Below are 18,289 nucleotides of genomic sequence, written 5' to 3' on the forward strand. Positions count from 1 at the left end.
TAATTTGGGGGAACTTGAGATTTCTCCCAAGTATTACTTTTTAAGTGTGTGTAATATTAGGTGTATTATATGGTGTGGTTGTGTGACCTGCTGTGTAATACACTTACCAACCCCTTTAGGACCGGTGGGTTTAATTTATGAAACCCATAGCTCAACCCTGGGTAGTTGTGACTTTGAGCAACAAGGGTAAAACAAAGAAACAAGTGTAAAGCATTTAAACAGGATTAATGAAGAAATAACAGATACTGATGAAATCCAACACCAATTTATAAAAATACAGCTGATTTTATATATTTTTAGACACCAAAATGGAAAAGATCCACCAAAGGATTCCAGGGATACAGATTTTACACAATACAGTAAATATGCACATTTTACTCAAACGCAAAAAAGCTTTGGCAAACTCAACGAATAGGACAATCAGAAAGCTTTTGGCAAAAACTTTGGCTACTTGTATTGCAGTCAGTTAGAGTTACTTTGGACACCTAATCCGGCACGGAACCAGTTAGGGGAACTAGCAAGGTCTTCAGAAACCCATACCTTGGAGGAAGAAGCAGTCTTCAGTCAGTTCTAGGATGCTGAAGATAATAAAAAAGATGCTGTGGGTGCGATGCAGTCAACAGGTGTCTTCCTGTGGCTACTTCTCAGTTTACCGGATTGATGAGGGGATCCTTCCCACAGGGTCGACATCCCTCAAAGTTCTCTTAAACCTGGCAGAAGTCCAGTCGCCTGGTATTGCAGTCACCTGCCTTCTGGGTGATCAAGCCGCATTCCAACGACTCTACCAGGTCCTGCAGCACCGGGGCAATTTTTGAGCATTAAACCCTGGTTCCCAGTGATGCAAGGTGACAAGAAGTCCATGTCGGTGCAGCCTCTCTTCACCGGGACCTTGGTGCAACAGGGCAGTTCTTCTTCGTTACTTTTTTTTCAGTCCGCTGAGTTTGGGTTTCCAGGAATACTGTTTTTCATGCTCAGAGAATTCCCCCAAGGGAGGATGCTGTCAGAAGCTCATGAACTACTAGATTATCTTCCTCTTGATGACCACTTTCAGCAAAGTGTGGCATATGGCTAGCCGAGAATTCTTCATTCTGCCCACATGTAGACTTCTATTGTGTACTTTCCTGGGAGTCGTTTGCACGTCTATCCAGGAGGGCGAAACCTGACTCTGGGACAGGCCCCAAGTGCAACCATAAAGGTCACAGGAGACTTCATGCAACAAAGTGGCAACTTTGTAGAAGTCGCACGCCACAAGAAGTTATAATAATTCTGACTTGAGCATCAAGCAAGGCCTAATGTAATGAGTTGTTTGATAACTTACAGTATCAACTTTGGTCGCACCATTCAGAAGTTATCACCATTGAAGGGTCAGCGTGTAACCCTGTACTCCCAAACTGGGCAATCAACTCCTCTGCTTTTAAAATCTGTTGCACTCTGCCTTAGGGCTTGTTATACCTGCCATAGGGGTTGCTTATACCTATCAAAAATATATGTTTGGGCTTTGCCACGCTTTTAAATACCAAAGTCGAATTACAAGTTAAAACTGCTCTTCCAGTCGGCAGAGGCAGACGGATACATATGCTACCTTTGTCACACCTACGGCGGCACAGCACAACCAGTGCTGCAGTCCCTGGATTTTTCCATAAATCTTTTGTGATCCGCGAGGCACCTTCGTCATTCAGAGAAACGGCCAGGTGTTGAACTACCAGGGAAATGCCCTGTTGTATCAGCCAAGGCCAGAGACGCAGGGCCTCTTGAAAAATAGTTCACTACCCCACTCTGCCCTGTTTGTTGCAGTACCACATTGCGGTAGTGTTTTTTGTGAACACCTGTACGAGCCTTACCTCTATTGATAGGAATATGATTCAACAACAGGGCTCCAAAGTAACACCCCCAACGTTACCATAGAGACGCCGAACGCAACCACGTCGGAAGCATAAATGAACCAATCAACACATCTCAGTGAAACGGAGCTTTTCCCAATTGCCGTGGACGTGGAGGAAGGAAACGTCGAACCAACAGAAAGCCGGTACCCCACCAACAGCAAGGTACGAAAAAATCACGTTATAATGATTGCGGTCCCCTCACAACCACGCGGTGATATGAAGGGGCACACGACACTAACAAGCACCGCCATTGTCAACGAGCACTTCGATAAAACGCCACGATCATGAAGACGTAACCGCACAAAGCCCTATTCCGCTTTCAGCCCGACACTGACCTATGAGAAACAAGCGGTAATTCAAGTTTAGATATCACGCCACCGCGGTGCGAAGAAGGGGCACAGAGTATTAGCAATCACCTGCATGCATAACGAATACTCAGGACTGCCAAGACTCCCGAATTTAAATATAGAAAGCCCTGTTGCGTCCCCTATACATCGCCAATTTACGAGACAAGAGTGGCAGTTAAATCACACTAAACGAGACGCATAAGGCATTACCCCGTGTATAAACAAACCATAATGCTTTGACTTCTTTAACACAACTAAGCCTCCCCCCCTTTGTATTCAGAGAAACTAGCCACAATAAGCAAGATTGGATCAGAAACACATGCCATTCCTTTACCCCAAGAATCAACTAAAAGGGTACGTAACAATTAAGCAGTATAGCCTCAACGATGCAAGTAAGATAAAAACCATTAGTGAAACTCCCATTTCATAGATTCGTTCTCTTTTATGTGTTATAGGCAAAGACGATACAGCAACCTACAACTGAGTGTACGTAAGTTTCCCCAACAAATCACGTCCTTAGGAAAAACACCCCACTTTATTATACATACTAAAAATAGGCATATCATTATTTCCACAGGAAAAAGATGTCCCACCGGAACTACACAACAGCCCTGACGAAGACCTTATGAATAAAATATAGGTCCAATACGACACAGGTCGAAACGCATCGGCTAGCAGAGATCCAGACACGTTCGGGATAAAAAATTAGACACCAGTGTTCCTTGGAGAGCAAAAACAACAATCCAGTTCATTGCTCTCTAGAATTACTACGATACATCTCTCTCTGACTCTGCTCAGGACCACATTAAAAAGTTAACGTTGAGGAGCCAATTAGTTTGAGCTCCCAAGACTTACCAAAGTGGACACCTTATTACTGTAGTGCAATAATTTCTCCGTTTGTTTTAAGTACTTTATTTATGTTTCGTGATATGTCATTAAGTCACTGTACAAAATGTAAATAATTTTCACTGTTTTATGTAAAGGACATGTGTGTTGCGAAATGAAGAAGTGTTCTTTCTGTTTTAAAAAATTAGAGATTGTAATAATTGACTTAAAACTCGCAGTCATTAAACAGGCTTGCTGAGAAAAGATATAACTGTGATCAATGGTGTCAGAGGTAAATGCATGTTAAAAAAAGTTACCTCTATTGATGGCAAAAAGGATTTCAGTGCCAGTCGGATCGCCAGAAGTTCCAAGAGATTGATATGGAGCTTGGCTTCCACTAGAGAACAGAGTTCTCGGATCGCCAGCTCTCCCAGATGGCCACCACACCCAGAAGGGACGCATCCGTCACTACTGTGCAATCTGGGTGGGGAAGGGAGAGGGGTCTGCACTTGAAACAACTGTGGTCTGTTAGCCATCACTGCAGGTCTCCTGCAGTGCCCTTTGAAATCTGAACCAGGTCGGTAAGATTTCCTTGATGCTGTGCCCATTGGAACTTCAGATCCCACTGCTGAGTCCGCATGTGCCACCGTGCATGGGTCACTAGCAGGAGGCCATGAGGCCCAAAAGCCTCAGAGTCATTCTTGCCAAAACCCAGGATAGAGGCCGAAACATCGGTATCATAGCCTGAATATCCTGGACTCGCCGTTCGGTAGGATAAGCCCAAAACTGCACTGTGTCCAGAACCGCTCCAATGAAAGGAAGCGTCTGAGAGGGGGTCAGGTGTGACTACAACACGTTGATAGTGAATCCCATGTGAAGGCAGGAATCTCGCCGTAGTCTGGATGTGAGTGACAACTGTTCGAAGGCGAGCTCGCCTTCAACAACCAGGCGTCGAGATAGGGGAAGACTGGAACCCCTTATCTCCGCAGATGGGCTGCGACCACAGCCATCATCATAGTGAACACCCGAGGGGTGCTGGTGGGGCCAAAGGGCACTGCAAATTGAAAGTGCTCATGGCCCACCGTAAACCTCAGGTAGAGACGATGGGCAGACAGGACGGGGATATGAAAATCGGCGTCCTGCAAGTCCAACGCTACCATCTAGTCTCCTGGGTCCAAAGCAGACAGGACCTGAGCTAGGGTGAGCATATTAAACTTTTCTATTTTGAGGAAGTAGTTGAGGGCTCCAAAATCTAGGATAGGACGCACGCCTCCATCCTTCTTAGGGACCAGAAAGTAGCGGGAATAACAACTACAGTCCACTTCTGGCCAGGGAACCTTCTCTGTAGCTCCCTTGGCCAAGAGAGTCTTGACCTCCTCGCGGAGTAGGACAAGGTGATCCTCCATCAGCCCATCGTATACTAGAGGCATGGATGGAGGGGTAGTCTTGAAGGGGAGGGAGTAACCCCTTGGGACTATTTGCAACACCAACCTGTTCGACATGATATCCTGCAAGTCCTTGAAGCGCTCAAGGGCAGGATTTGCCTCGTCTCCGAAGAGACTAGAGCCATCAAAGGGAATGTTAGCTTAGACACCCCCCGAGAAGCCAGACATTCAGACGTGGCGACGGACCGCCATTATCCTGGAAATCGCTCTGCCCAGCGAGTATGTCGTGTCCAAGTCACATCTGATGGCGAACTTCTGTGCGTCTCTCCTGTCTGAAATAGCTTGGGAGAGTAGAGCTCGGTCCTCCTCCCAGAGCCTAGGCAGCACTTATGCAAGGGTGTCCCATATAGAATGGGAAAAACGGCCCAAAAGGCATGCAGTCTTTACTGACCGCAATGCAAGACTGGCGGACGAAAAAATGTCTTCCCAAAATTCTCCAGTCTCTTGGATTCCCTGTCCAAAGGTGCGGAAGGGAACGCACAAGGGAAGTGGAAGCTTGGATCACCGAGCTTTTTGGGGTGGGGTGGGTGGTGAGGAAAAGTGGTTCGCCCAGTGCAGGGCGATGGCGGCGGGCAATCGTCTTATTCACAGGAGCCCCTGTGCTGGGTTTAGACCAGGTACCAAGGAGGACTTCCATCAGGGCCTCATAGGCAGCAAGGGTTCTGAGAAGGAGACCCCAGGCTGCAGGACCTCTATTAAGACGTTAGTCTTGACTGCATCCTTAGTGAGCTACAGGTCCAGGACCTACGCAGTCCTACGCACCACCATGGCAAATGATGACCCCTCCTCCGTAGCCAGGGTAGGTGGAGACAGCATGCCAGAGTCTGGGGAGGTGTACAAACCACTAGCATCAACCAGTTCCTCATACCAGTCCATTTCTTGTGACTGCTGGATTTACTAAGGGATTCTGCTCTCCCTCCCAATCCTCTTCATCCATACCCAACCCTGCAGAAAAGGGCAGGTTTACGACATGGCTCCGTCGGTGCCGGTCTTGGCATCGACACCCGACCGGCTCCATGTCATCGGGTATGAGGATTGGGGTGGCACCACCAGTGGGCACCGGTGACGCCGAGGAACTCTTCGCAGCACGGGGGAAGCCGCACCGGGGAAGGTCAATGTGGAGGCGCGACCGGCGCCGGTCCAGTCCCAGGAACTGGTCCTGTTGGAGGCCTTGCCACCGAGCTGCAGGCGCGGAACCCACGGGGACTCCTCCATCATTTGAGCCTGCGGGGCCGTCAGGCGCGCCAGGTGGATTAGACCGCCCAAATACAGCGCATATGGTGTCGCTCCCGGACCCGGAAAGGGAGTGAAATGCGAAGCGGACAGAGGCACCCGCTCTGCAGAGCAGGGCCTCAAATGCAGAGATTCCCCTGCCGCGTCGTGAGATGAGCTGGGTGAAGTCGAAGCACGCTTCGACTTCTTGTGCTTTTTGTGGTGCCTCTTACCTGACTTCGACAATCTAGACGAAGATGACTTTAATTCTCCAGAACGGTACTCGTACTTTTCTCTCGACCGAGACCTGGACCGGGGTTGAGACTGACAAGGTGACCTCCGCTGTGCCTGGATGGCGGGCCGCGAGCAGCTTTAGGGACCGCTTCCTCAATGCTTCTGGTGCCATGGCCCGGCAGTCGGAGCCTGACTGAGTTGTGGTCGCACTCCAGGCACCAAATGCACAATGGGTGAGGGTCTGTGACCGACATGGCGTGGTGACAGACGCCACACAGCCTGAACTCCGAGGTCTTCCTGGATGACATCCTACACACCAAAAGGAGTCGACAACATTTTGAAAAAAGTTGGTCAAAAATTGACAGGGGGTAGTTCCCTTCAAGGGATCGGCGCTGGCTGGCCTGAAAGAAAAGAACAGACGTTAGCGTGCTTGAATGGCGGTTATATTGACGACGCAGACGTCACAACGAACATAACGACGCCACCTACCGCGCACAGGCAGACTGCTAAGAAAAATCTTTTGGATCCAGCCTAATGCCTCTAAGTTCAAAGGTAAGGAATCTGCGGCTAGATGTCTCTATAGGATTTTCCAATACATACCCCATTACGCAGTACTGTTAGGTATTTATGTCCAATATTGTAGAACAAGTAAAAATATGGTACGATGGTCAATAATAATTTCGAAAGGGTAGCAGGTATACTCTCAAGGTTGCCCCTCATGCTGTTTCTATTTCTGCTGGTTATAAAGCGACTGGCATGGTTACTCAGAAAGACTCAGATAGGAGGACAATCATAGAAGAAAGGATGAATCTAGCCACCCTATGCATACTGTTTCCTGTAAATAACATTCTAGTGCAGCACCTATTGTCAAAGAAGAAATCAAAAGATACAGAGAGATTTAAATTCAAATCTTCATTGAAATGTCACAAATCGTACAAGGACATGTGTAAACACCCTTCCACAAGTCAATCTAAAAATGAACATTAACAAACAAGAACGTAACAAGATCTGCTGATTAACCATACATGAGTAACAGGTCAAAAATTACCTAGATTGTATTTTCAACTTGAAAGATAGTGTCAGAAGACAGATTGTCTTAACTATATTAATGATACTTTAAAATTCCGCAGGAAGAGTTTTAGATCTGTTATCAAAGCCTAAGGTCACAAAGAAGCAGAAAAGAGTAACTTGTAGAGAATAAAGGAAGCTTTAGCAAGACAAACAACTCTGCATATGCTCACTCTTTACACCGGTGAAACCCAGTGGTCAAAGATGTGAAAGATTCATAAAAACCATGTAAGTTTGATCCTACTAATAAACCGGTTTATTGCATTCCATAGTGGCACTGAGGTGTTTATAAGAAAATGTTTGGTCAAGTTATACTGTCACATTTTCCAAAAGTAAGGAATCCATGCCCACCAAGCGTGCACTGTTAATTAGTGCACTTCTGTCCAATTCTCTGGTAATTTTTGTACAAATCGGAAACATTAGGTCAAGAAAGAGAAAGTGTTCAATATTCAATTGAACTTATTTTTTAGGGTCAATGCTCACAGTGAAACATGGATCTCAGTCACTTCTAGAATTTTGGACATCTTGTATTCCATATCCTTCTAGGTCTTTGTCGTATTGGATTGTGGGAGGGATGGGCCAAAAACCAATCTAGAAGGCTTGATGTGTTTCTCAATCTTGGCACTTTATTATGGAATAAGTTTCAGACAATGATCAAAATTATATGGGTGAAGCAGGTTGAATAAGTTTTCAGTTCTTCTTTAACATCACTTCTCCTCTTCTTCTCCTTCCTAGGTCAGACCTCCTTTGGCGGTGCGTCCCGGGATCTCAGGGAAGAAGACAGGGAGATGGCGGTAAGTATAACAATTCCTAAGTTTCCAGGTGCAGGATAGGGACCATTACCACAATCACGAGTGCCAGAGATTGGATTTAGTAAAAAGTTGGATATGTGCTCCCTCTCTCTCTCTGCAAGGTTTTTAGGGTCCTCAAAAGCAAGCGTGGTCATGCAGAGGCAATTCCCCTCCTTCATATTGTTGACCCGTGCCAACTAGTCACAACTAAGTCCACTATTAAATCTCCCTATAATCAGCAACTATAACAGTTTGTCTGGCCTTTTCCTCAGGCCCGTTACCAGGTTAAAAGAAAGAAAAAAAAGGTGAGCCAACAAAAAAAAAAAAAGGAAAAAAAATATCAAGGTCAGAGAGCCTAAGCAATTCTGGGCTGTCCACTTTATCAACTCCGGTTCCCCTTTTTCACCCTTCCGGTTATCTGTCCATTACCCGAGTCTCTCTCCCCCCCCCCCCGCCGGTCACATACCACAGAAGCTGCAACTCTCCTGAGCTGTGGGTCGACCACCACTTCACTCCAGTCCTCTGGAGTTTCGTCCTCCTACTCTGCTTTCCCCAACTCTGTTGTAGTGGAAGAGGTCTCTTCCTGCTCTCACCGTTCCACGTTCACGCTGGGCTCCATGGCGTTTTCCCAGTTCATTGTAATGAAAGGGGTCTCCTCCTTCTAGCATCGTTCCACGTTCACCTTTGACCCTGTGGACTTTTCCGCTTCCTCGCCCCTTCTGGTCCAGTGATGTCATTTTTGTTCTTATATCAAAACCCCTGGTTGGTTCCTGGTGTCTGCAAGTCTGCCTCCTCCGGACGTCATTGGAGTCAAGGCGGTAGAATTAACCCCTTCCTTTTCTTTATTCCAAGCAATTAGCCGTCGGAGCTGCTCTGTGCGGTCGTGCTGGAATGAGAGAGGTAGGGGAGGTTATGGATATCGGGAAATGGTACACTAAGGGTAGTGGTGTACCCTCTGGTTGTGGGACAGGGTCTTCCTCATATGGATGTACATATCATTGTAGGAAGCTGGGTTTCTGTTGTAGTAACCCCCCACTTTTAGCCAAATTTCTGATGCACTTTGACTTCATGTGCCCTGGGGCCCTACCAATCAGGTTCCCAGGGCCTGTTCTGTTTACCAAAACAGTACCTGGTACCCCCAATCGGCACCTCTCTGGCCACATGTCACTCCCTTGTAAATGGTTCCATGGGCACTGTGACCAAGAAAGGCCTCTAAGGGATGTAGCACATATTGTGCCACCCTCAGAGGTCGTGTTCTCTCTCGTGTTCTCTCTCGTGTTCTCTCTCGTGTTCTCTCTCGTGTTCTCTCTCTCTCTCGTGTTCTCTCTCGTGTTCTCTCTCGTGTTCTCTCTCGTGTTCTCTCTCTCTCTCATGTTTTAGTGCAGAGAAAAGTGAAGTTTCGACATGGCACACAACTGTGTGTCATGCCTACAATCCACTGCCTATGGCATAGGTCAGCCACCCCTCTAGCTGAGTGCACTATGCCACTGGTGAGGGTACTGGTGCATGAGCCCTGTTCCCCTACAGTGTCTAAGTCCATTCTTAGACGTTGTAAATGCAGTAAAGCCAAGAGTATATGGTCTGGGAGTTTGTCATTACGAACTCCACAGCACCATAATGGCTTTACTGAATTCTGGGAATTCAGCATAATAAACCCACACTGATGCCAGTGTGGGATTTATCATACAATGCACTAAGAGGGCATTTTAGAGATGCCCCCTGAAAAATCACCAGCCTCTGGTGGGTTACCTGACTAATAAACACCAGCCTGCCACCACAAGACATGTTTCTGGAACCCTGGGGTGGGAGACTTTGCTCCCTGAGCCCAGAAACCAAACCTTTACTAGGTGGAGATGGTCACACCTCCCCCAGGCCAGGAAGAGCTATTTGTGGCAGGGGAGCTTCAAAGGTCTTGCCGCCTTTGTAATGTGACCCCCAGCCTCTCCTGCTATCAGGAGCAGGCCTCCTTTCTGTCTCCCCTCCTTTTCGGTGGGGAGACAGAAGGAAAACATTAGCCAGCCCAGAAGGTGTGCCCACCTCTTCCAACCGCACCCCTCAGGTGGTGGGGTGGGGGGGCGGGGGGGTTCGGAGTGGTAGGAGGTGAAGCACACTCTATAGTGCCCGCCATCTTACAGATGGCAGGCACTCTCCAATAAGGATTAGGGATTATGCACACTCCCCCACGTGGGATGAGCACACCAAGGGTGAAGTCAGCCTAAGGTCAGTAGCCCTAGAGACCACTAAAACGCCCCCTAAATACAGTATTAAGGGGGCAGCCCTGAACCAAAAAGACGGATTCCCGCAACCTATGAAGGAGGAGGATAAAAGTAGACGTCTAGAGAGGAGACTGCAGAGAAGAACTGACTTGGTTCCAGTCCTACCGGCCGTCTGCATTTTCAAAAGATCCTGCACCAAACGTCATTTTGTCCTGCAGCCAGCGACCTCCGGAACCCCTGGGAGGACTGCCTGCCATCCACAAAGACCGGATCTCCTGTGAACAGCAGCTCTTTTCAAAAGAAACAGCCAAGAAAGACTCCGAGCTTGCTGAGGACAAAGAATCCCGACGCCTGAAACCACCACTGCACCTGACGCCTACGGCCCGAGTGGCCCACCAGTCCCAGCGAGGTCCCCCAGAGCTGCAGAGTCCGAGTCCACCATGGGTTCAGCCCTCCAAGACTCCCCGACGTCGCCTGCAGCCTCTACATGGAGACCTCCAACCGTGAGTGGCCCGGTAAGGTGAAATCCGACCCCTGCATCCAGCCGCCCTGTGCCCTAGAGAAGAGAACCTATGTTCCCGAGCCCTCCAACTTACCTGCCCAGCTGTTGGTTCCTCCAGGAAGTCTTCCTGGACCGAGCCTGCAGCCAAAATCCAAAACCAGCAACTCTCATTGAAAACAACAAGGCACCCGACGCAAAACAGCACCCTGCACCTGGCCGCCGCTGTGGGTGCACCTTGCCTGCTAAACTGGATCCCCCTTTGCCGTGAGCTTAAGTCCAGGAGCATTGCTTCCACAACCTTGTGGCTTGCTCGTGAGCAGCCACCAACCGGAGGCCCACTATCCCTCATTGGACAACATTGGGCCTCCGCACTCTGCGACCGGCTGCCCTAGTGGCGCTGAGGGTGTTCTGAGAGTGCATCCTCGACCCTGGGGGAACCCTGGTTCCAACTCCAGGCTCGAGGATTCACTCTCAGCAAAGGGGGGATCCGAGTTGGCACCCAATAAGCACCCACAGAGGCACTAGGGCAGCTGGGTGCAGGGTTGGCATCGTGTTCCCTGTTACTTTCAATGGGAATGCAAAAGCACTGCAGGCTCGGCCGAAGATCTTCTGAAGGCCACCACCACTTTGAGAGTAAGTTGGGATGCTGTGGGTTGCCTGTACACTGTCTGTTGGGCCACCCAAGGTCGTGGGGTGTCGAGAGCAGGGGTGTCCTTTGGCATCAGGTTTTTGGGTCTCGCCTAGCGACGCCTATTGTTGTCGGTTTGGTGGGCGAAGGGGGGACAGGACATGTGCACTTGCCTGGACAGCCGATGTGCATGCGCACGGCGTCTCCGCTCTGGTGATCTTAGCTTTCACACGCTGCTCTGACTTTCCCTTTCACTGCGGCGCTGCGACTTCACACAAGGCAGACAGACACATGCCGGACAAAAGATGTGCACACGGATGGCGTAAGGCAGACACATGCCCAGAAGATATGCACACGCAGGTCATCTCTGCAGCTTCACACAAGGCAGACACATGCCGGACAGAAGATGTGCACATGCACGGCGTCTCTGCCGTGCTGCGACTTCGCAGAGGGCAAAGTTACCCGCGCCGTAAGTTTAATTGGAGCTCATGTCGATAAGCGCGGCACCTGCTTCTGGGACACCGCGCTCCTTTATTTTTGTGTTGGTCAGCTGCCATATTTAACTGGAGCCTTCTCTCCTCGATGTGTGTAACAGGCACAAGTGTTCCTTTTAATTCACACATGCCTTGAGGACATTGTCAAAATGGTATTTACTAGTGGAGTTACAGGGTCACGAGTTTGGGCACTGTTTATTCCTGCCTCAGGTATCCAAGTCCTGCCTGGGTTTCCTGCGGCTGGCTCTTGCTCGATTTCAGCACTCGTGAGCATTTGCTGTCAGACGGCAGATCCATGTATCCCGCTATTAAGATAATGCTGCCCTGCTGCCTCGTCTCTCAGTCACTTGCGAATGGAGGTGTCAGGGCTGAGGTGTGCTGCTCTTCCACTGCAAGCATAATTCTACAAGCTGGGGACTCGAGCTGCAGCTGTACTATTAGAGGGCTGCTCTATTCTGCCTTGTGGGCAGGCCAACATGTATTCTGGGTGGCTGCAGCTGTCCCTTGTCCTCCATAGGAGACGGTGCTTGCTGCCTGGCATCCTAAGGCCCTCTGTGTCAAGACTGGAGGCGTCCACGTCCTGAACACAGCAGTTCTAATGGGAGCCACCTTTACTTTTTGGGAGTTGGCGACAGAGTGGGTTTCATCTCTGTAATTGCCAATTTCATGCATCATCAGCAGGAGTTTGATGACTTCAAGGTACCACCTATGGAAACAAGGATTTTGGTACATCTCTGCACCTGTGATTTTCTCAGGCTAATTAAAAAAAACACAGTCCCGAAGTATATCTAGTAGTCATTTGAATCCTTTATCCTGGTCAAAGTTCCATATTACCTCTAGCTGCTCATCTAAATGTAGGTTCCTTCAAATAAGCTGAAATTGGGGAAGGTGAGAAGTTAAAAAGTAAGTTGGTTTTTGATAACGAAAGAAACAGAGGAAACAGCCGAGCTTGGACAATATAGACAAAGGTCATGAAATGCGCAGTATTTTTCGGAACTTGACAACTGGAAGTAATGATTCAGCGACAAGTTAACGAATGGACAAGCACATCAACAGATAACGTAAAAATTGACCCCGAGATTTGAAAATAGTTCCAGTACAAGGGAAGCCTTGCTGCAAAAGCTATTATACACATCTGAGGACTTGGTCAGAGGTTTTATCCGAAAAATGTTTGCATTCTGTAAAAGAGTTGGTGCCAGTGGAAGGATACATCAGTTTGTAGATACAGCTACTTGATTTATGTACATCATGGAAAATGCAAAAACGTAATTTATTCATTGTCTAGCTCCATAGCAGACCCACGGTCTATAACAAGGAACAGCTTAGAGTCTTTAGATATTCAATATCTATAATCCAAAATAGCCATCTTCCTGGGCTTCTTACTAGTTTTTAGATCGAGCCTGGGCAGCGCATGCGCTGCTCTGCGAGGCATGCTGTATTCAGGTATGACATGAAGCTTCACCCACTCTCCGCCCATCTTTTCAATTGGCTGCTGTGACTTTCCGTTGTAAATGTTGGCTCTTGATTTAATAGGCTTATTAGTCCCTCCTTAGTACCTCCCTCTCTTCTGTTGTAACCTCGCATCAGGACTGAACCTTTTCCTGTGTCCTTACTGTATAGCTTGCATTAGATCTTGGGGGGAACTCTTTGCTTAACTAATCGAAAGAGCAGTGGTAGGACGCACGCTTTAGTAATGGGGGCCGTTTTTTTGTTTTGGTATTTGCAGTGTGCTATGCACGCTTTCACGTCCGTTAAGTTATAACTTTTAAATATACTCCCCTCCCCCGCTGCAGGGACGCTACGCGAAGGGGACACTATGTTAATTTGAGAAATCTGTGGACGCTTCCTCCATTGTTCCCCCCTCCCTCGAAGCCCTTCGTGTGGCTTGTTTATATTTCTTTCCCCACCTCCCACCCCCCCCAAACACTGCTTGATCGCCCCTCCAAGAACACGCTGTTTGTTTATTCAGTTATAATTTAAATTGCTAGATCCTGGGCAGGAGATTAAATGCTTTGCTAAGAATTAAAGAATATTGAGCAGACGCTGAGCCTCGAACATCGGTCCCCAGCTCCTGAGTCTGCAGCTCTGAACCCTGAAACACAACCTCTTCCCTCTGGGGGCAGCATAATAACAAGCATTTGCAATGTAATAGGTCTTGCATTTGCGAAACTTTAAGCTATTAGCATTGTAAATGACAATGCCTTTTATTTATGTTCTAAAAATCCACACATAAATAAAAGGCATAGTCATTTACAATGCCAATAGCTCAAACTCTAGTAAATGAGAGACCTATTGCATTGCAAATGCTTGTTTTACCAGCTCCTGGTCGCGGTCTGGGAGGAGGGAGGAGTGGCCCTCCGGATTGAGGCTGCAGACGTACACTGGAGGCAAGTCAGGGGTCACTGGATCGCGGGTCTGGATCGCCAGAGAGACTTCCTCTGTCTGGAATCAGCATCTGGGGTGAGCAAATCCAGTGCTCAAGGGAGACAAAGTCTGGTTTGGGAAGACAGGGTAGGACCTCCGGGTTCTTGGGGGCTGCCAACTACAGGACACACCGGGATTTCGCTGTAGTCGGTTGAGGTCGGGAAAGGCCGGTAGGGCTGGGGACAAGTCAGTTTGTGTCCTCCTCCTCTTCTTCAGCACGGCTCTTTAGTCCTTCTTCTTCTTGTTTTTTCTTGTCTGAGGAGGCAAGGTACAGGGTTGCCCCTAAATACTAAATTTAGGGGTGTTACAGGTAGGTACAGGTTTGGACCAATGGGTCCCTTCCTTGGGGTGGGTCCTCCAGTGGGATGGTCGCATAAGCCTCACTCTGGTTGGCTGGGTCCCCTAATCTTCAAGATGGCAGGGACTGAGAGCTGTGCATCACCTCGCCTCCCCCACCTGAAGGGTGGGATTTGCAAAGGTGGGCACACCTCTCCTCCTAGCTTGGTTTTCCCGCCAATTCTCCAGCCTAAAATGGGGGTCAGAACCAGTGGGGGCCAGTTGCTGGAAGCAGCAAATGGTTGGGATAGCTCACAAAGGCGGCAAGTCTTTGAAGCTTACCCTTCTGTGGACCCAGCCCATGCTGGGGAAGGAGGCTTGGCATCTCATCCCAGAATGTGCTTTGTTTCAGGACCCCAAGAGAGGCAGGCTCATGACCTAGGGGTCCAGAAATGTGTCTGGTGGTGGCAGCTGGCGAGCAGCCACTCAGCCAGGGACTAGAGTTAGGTCGTTTTTCAGGGGGCATCTCTAAGAAGCCCTCTGCGTACATTTTTAATTAAATCACACACTGGCATGGCGTGGGTTTAATGTGCTAAGCGGTTTGATACCAAACTTCCCAGTTTTCAGTAAAACCATTATTGTTCTGTGGAGTTCGCAATGACAAACTCCCAGACCATATACTTTATGGCATATTACTGCAGTGTCCAAGAATTGACTTAGACACTGTAGGGGTACAGGACTCATGGACCTGTACCCTCACCACTGGTATAGAGCACCGAGCTAGAGGGGTGTCTTACCTATGCCAGGGCAGTAGATTGTAGGCATGGCACACATGGATGTGTGCAATGTTTACTCTTCACTTTGTTCTGCACCAAAACACGCAGCCTGCAATGGCAGTGTGTTGGTGTAAAGGCACAGGGCCTCTAAGGGTGGCACAATAAGTGCTGCAGCCCTTAGAGGCCTTCCCTGGTAACAGTGCCCTTGGTACCTGTGGTACCTTTTACAAGGGACTTACATGTGGCCAGAGAGTTGCCATCTGAGTTTTGAAACAGTACAGTTTTGGGAAAGAACATAGGCCCTGGGTACATGGCTGGCAGGAAACCAGGGCACATTCAAAGTATTGTGCAAAGCGTGGGGGGCAACCATGCAAAAAGGGGCACTTTCCTACAGTAGTCATCAGTAGTAGTGAACAGGATCCTTTTAGCCTGTGTCACTGGAGTAAGGCCTAAAGGCTCACTCATATTTTTAAAGTTCTGCTACTGTGTGCCTAACTCACCCCTTGGCCTACATCCAGTAGATGAGGAGTGCTGTGTATCGCAGGAATAGTGGCTCAGGGCTGGATGTAGGTTTCCCTGGGACGGATACAGTACAGGGATAGAGTAGTACTGTGCAGTGCATGTGTGGTTAGTGCATGAACTGTGAGTATATATGCCTGTAAGGAATACATTACATGTGAGATGCAGTTTTGTGCAGTGTACACAATGAAAGCATGTTCTGAGTGTATGTGTGCTTACACAAAGTACAATACATGAAGGGTGAAGTGTTGTGGAGTACCACATGGTAATTGTGTGTGCTGGCAGTGTAAATGCTTATAAATTGAACACCTTGGTTAAATATAGAAAAGCTTTGGTTCTGAACCGTGCCCGCAAACCTAGTGTGTGTGCTGAATGCATGTGCACTTGTACTGGTACAATGCATTATGATACCAGTGCTGGACAATACGTGTGCTGTGAATGTACGCAGAGTTAGTTTGTCTGCAATGGTACATTACATGGCGGACCCTGGGGTCCATTTTGGGAAGGCCTGCCTGGTGAATACATGAGGAGGAGAGGAGAGGAGAGGAGAGGACCCCCTCCCCACCCGAGAGATTGTGTAATGTTGTATTTCTGTGAGCTGGGTGGGGCACATACTCCCTTTACACTTCAAAATACTGTTCTTTGGTTCAGTAATGGATCACAAGAAAGGGACCTGGACACATCTCAGAAAAGGAGATGGGGCTGATAAGGGAATCATAATGAGTAAGGCTGGGGGGCTGGAATTAACCTTTTGATGCACCTATCACTGTGGCTGACATCCAGGTGTTAACTGTGGTCAATCCCATGAATTGTGTGGCGAGACAATCCGCTTCAGTCTCTTCACTACTATGACAGACAGTCTTTCATGGGGAAATAAAACAAATTAGAAGTGTCCACTTCAAAAGAAGCAGAACTCTTAACATAAAACGTCAAAGACTCAGACCCTAAAATAGATTTTGGTGCTTGGAAATAGACAATAAGAAGTGGAGGTTGAGACCGCAAAATTGATCATCTGCCAAGCAGTCAGACAGGCTGAGAAGGGGAAGCACTTTAAGACTTCTGCCTGTGAACAGAACTGGTGCCAAGGGCCTGCTAGTCTCCTCTGATGGGTGACGGCACATCACCCAAGACACCAAAATCACCTGCCCTGGAGCACATGTGCCTGCCTGCTTGCCAAGACCAGTGTGCACTGTGAGGAAGAGGAGAGCATTGGAGGGAGCGAGGTCCTGTGAGAGGATTCCTTGAGTGAGTTGTGAGGCTGTGCACCGATCAGGTTGCTGCCCGTATGCAATGTGGGTTCAGTGACCTCAGTGAGTTAAGCACCATGCTGGACTGGACAACCCAGTACAGCTGTGCTCTGGTGACCCCCATATGCCAGACGGGGGCCACAGGTAAAATTATTACTTCCAGAAGTGCCAAGACTTGTAAGCATCTTGGAATAGGCATCTGCACCAACATAGTCTGCACCTGTGGGGTCAAGTACCACTGGAACTCTGTATTCCAAGAGAGACTGCTGGTACCAACATTACTGAGGGATTTATGCTGCTGACCGAAGGAAAGACTGAGGCTCCCTATGGTGGGTTGGCCCTGTATTACGAGGGAACTGCCCTGACTGACCTTTTGACAACTTCTGGGGATGCCATGGACGATGCAGCACCCACGTTTGGCTCCAGTTGGGTGCTGAAGGAAGGATTTTCCCTCCCCACTCTGCTGGGTAAAGGCAACTTACCACACCTTTGCGAACTGAGAGCTGCTCCGACAACCAAGACCACCTCCAGCAGCGCCACTCTGGAGAGAGAGCCAACACCACTAGGAGCTTCCATGTGGGCTGTGAGCAGCCTGACCCATCTGAGCACTTCTCTGAGCAAAGTGCTCTTGCTGAGGGCACGTGCCGCACTGCTGAACTCTTCCGGGCTGTGGGAGTGGGTGAGATTTGAACTGTGTCCGATAGGCACGGGGGACTCGCTGCTAAGGGTTTTGCAGCACCAAAGACACTTTTGATTAAAACCTGAAGAGTTAAAGGGGAACTCTTGTGTGAGGCCTAATAGTAGGCATTCCCTTGATGCGGCAACCAGTAAATGAGGGAATAACCATGAACACATTTTACAAAGGAGAGTGGCACAGGAATTTGCCTGACAACTACTGAAGCCCTGTTTTCAAGGGGGATGATGTTGCCTCTGTCGTAGACTTTTGCATGTGTAGCGTTAGAAATAGCATACTTATTTTTCATATGAAAACAAATATCTGACTGGAAATTGATTCATTGTTCACACTGTTTGCACTTTGAGTTATGAGTTGTGTTGATTGAACTGTATGTACACCCCCCCCCTCCACTCCCACCCCCACCTCCGCCAAAACAGCCTGGACTGCTCGACCATAGCTACAACTGGGAGTCAAGTGCAGATGAGGTACTTTGCCCAATTGATCAGGATCCATAGTAGGTCAGAATCCGGGACATAAGGAGTAAAAGGCTTAAACCACAACAGTTGGGTCCAGTAGCCCCCTGCATGCCCAGTTGGCCTCTAAAAGGGGTTCGGACTCAAATATGTTAGGGGTCTAAGGAAAGGACAAAACAATGCCATTCACAAAATTACATGTTTTGTCAACCTTTCCCCAATAATTTGCTCCCCAAAATTGAGATGGATATTA

General features: G+C 48.5%; 1 protein-coding gene across 3 annotated transcripts in view; it reads right to left on the minus strand.

Moving 5' to 3' along the window:
- Window positions 1-18,289, minus strand: part of LOC146801785 (E3 ubiquitin-protein ligase TTC3-like) — a 1,762,960-nt gene that overhangs the window by 1,406,486 nt on the left and 338,185 nt on the right. The window lies entirely within an intron of this gene.

This window comes from Triturus cristatus, chromosome 8, assembly GCF_964204655.1.
Source record: "Triturus cristatus chromosome 8, aTriCri1.1, whole genome shotgun sequence".
NCBI lineage: Eukaryota > Metazoa > Chordata > Amphibia > Caudata > Salamandridae > Triturus > Triturus cristatus.